We start from the raw sequence: 2,878 nt of genomic DNA, 5'->3' as shown, positions 1-2,878 counted from the left end.
GGAAAAAAAAAAAAAACTTTTCATACAGCTCTTTTGTTTTTATGTTTTATTTGACATGAAGATACCACTGATGCTTCTTTTTGCATAGAACTAGTAAAACAGCACACACCACCGCAAGCTTCGCCCCTTCCCCCCGGCTTGCTGTACTGTGTACATTATTTAGATCGTTTTTATAGGTTCTCTGTGCGTTTTCGCCCCCTTCCGCCTTTCTCATTTATTCACCTGATTGTAGTAGTTGTTTGTAAATGTCTGCTTTTTGATTAAAATAGATGGTTTTGTAATAAACTGTTTACCGAGGTGCTCTGCCTCCTTGCTCATTTATATTAATGCCTGTTTGTGGGTTTTTTTTTTTTATGTGTTTTTATTTTTTGCCTTCATATTGAAGCTTGCATTTGAATCACTTTTTCTGTTGTGCTAATTTTTGTTGTACCATCGAGGCCTATGTTTAAGGTATGTTTCTGTTTATGTTAAGTTTATGCAACTTTTCTCCACGCTATATTTACCTGAAGGTGAGACGGATGTTAAGAGATTGAAATGCTTGAAAGTGTCTTTGCTGTTCCTTTTATAAGTCAAGCTTTGTCGACATTTAGACAGCACTCACCAATTAATTTAATTTTTTTCCCCAACAGTGTTGATAGAATGGTTTGTGACAGGTCTAGTTAATAGTTATACCAAATACTACCAAGATTTTAAAAATGTTGAGGCTTATTTGCTTTGATAAACTAATTATTGCTAAAAATAACATGTTACTTGAATGACCTATTTTAAAATGTTGTAGGATTTGAACCTTTAAATATTAGGGTATAAGAGTTAATCTTTTTAGTTTTGCTCTTTTGCTTTTTTTTTTTTTTTTTGTGTGTGTGTGTGTGGTGTGTGTGTGAATAATGCTTTTACCAAATGTAACGGAGTCCTAAATTTTCACACAGAATAAGCACAGTAACTCTCACATTCCAAATGGGACGTTTGAAATTTGTATTGGAGAATGTGATCATCTGCACTCTGGTGCAGTTTTTTTTTTTTTTTTTTTTTTTTTTCCAGGGAACTTTGTATTGAATAGTAAAGTTTTCAGTACATTCTGTAATCATATGCCCACATTGAGAATTGTGGAAATTAGTGGTAAACATTATGTAAAGAAAGCTGTATATGAAGGTTTTTGTTGATTGAAATGCAGGAAGACCAAAAAACTTATTCCCACTTGTCAAACTTTGTCCTGAGTTTAACTGAATGTTGGAGTCCTCCATGCCCTTATGATTGAGAATTCTCTTTGCCTTTCTGAAAACGTGTTAGTAGTTGGCTTAAAAAGTACACACGATGGCAACCCAACACGATGCGCCACTCTTGAACTGTTCGTGGAAGGGTTTTGTTGGCCCTAAATTTGTAGTCCAAGAGTTTCAGCATTGAGGAACAGATATTTTATGGAACAATTTTCAGGTTGGATGTGTAGAATGGCATGCTAAAAGTCTCTCAGTCTCCCCTGTGGCTTTTTCAAAATCTAAGATGTTTCCATTTCACTTTTTTTTTAAACACATATCTTTGCTTCTGGAAATCTTAAAAAAAAAAAAAAAAACTGATTTAAATGTATAAAGAGACATGCATGAGACAGTCTTTACAAGTATTAGAAGTTTTGAATACTGGAAATGTTGGAAATTAAAATGATGGCCATAAAAAAAACCTCTACATAGTCATGATAATGTCTCTTAAAACATTTTTTTCTCTTAGATCAGGTTACTAACCTTTCCAGAAACAAAGACGTGAAAATAAACCAGACGGTGGCCATTTTTGAAGCAGCCACAGGGGCGATTTTTTTTTTTTTTTGGGAGACTTAACGTGATTCTTCGCATTTTTCAAGACATATCTTTAAGTTGGTTCTGCAAAATTTCCAGTCTGTTTTTGACCTCAAGTGCTTGGACTTGAGGGAAGCCTTATTTATATGGCTTATTTATATTTTATATAAGTAAACCATGGGAGAGTAAACATTCGTTGACATTACACAGCAGTTATTTGGTAAATACTTAAGACATCGACAGGCTTGTTTCTGCATTATTACACACATTTGAGACTTAGTGAATGTGTTTTTCCCCCCATTTAAAGTACCAAAAACATAATTTTTGATGTTCCAAAATGTACAGCTGCTGTTAGCTTGGAAACTATGTGAGGACCAATTGGCAGGCAGCTTTATTTCACCAGGTTTGAGGTACCACTTGTCTGATTTTCTAATGTTTAAAAACTACTTTTGAAGAGAAGTGGAATAATGTGTGTATTGTGAAGCCTGTATTGAATTTATAACAACATCAAATATTGTAATTAATACTAAAAAAATAATTTGTATAAAGTTAAACATTCACTGAAGATTACTCAATACATCGTTAGTGTGTGCAGCGATGTAATTACCGTATTTTCCAGAGTATAAGTCACACCTTTCTGTGTTAGCTCATTTGGGATTTTATGCATTGTTGTATCCTTGTATTGTTGGAATCTTGTTATATAGGAAAGTCCTATATAAATAGTTAAATTATTTGATTGTGATGTTTCGATATATGTTGCAGAACCTCCCAAATCAAAAAAAAAAAAATAAATGAATTGAATACTTATACTCTGAAAAATATGGCACGCAAGCTCAAGGACCATAAAATTCTCAAAATTAAAATTTTTATACATTAATACTTGCTCAAAGTTCTGCCTACAATATATATATATATATATATATATATTTTTTTTTTTTTTTTTTACATTTAGAGATGCCTTTTTAAACTGAATTTTTGGTTTTAAGTAGGATATGTATAGAAGTCCTGAAATGCTCACAATGCCCACTAGATTGTGATAAAAGCTGTTAAATTGCACAGCGAAGTTAATGTTTATTCATTTGAGAAGTTAACAT

Source organism: Thalassophryne amazonica, chromosome 22 (genome assembly GCF_902500255.1).
Source record: "Thalassophryne amazonica chromosome 22, fThaAma1.1, whole genome shotgun sequence".
Lineage (NCBI taxonomy): Eukaryota > Metazoa > Chordata > Actinopteri > Batrachoidiformes > Batrachoididae > Thalassophryne > Thalassophryne amazonica.
This window is presented reverse-complemented; position numbering follows the sequence as displayed.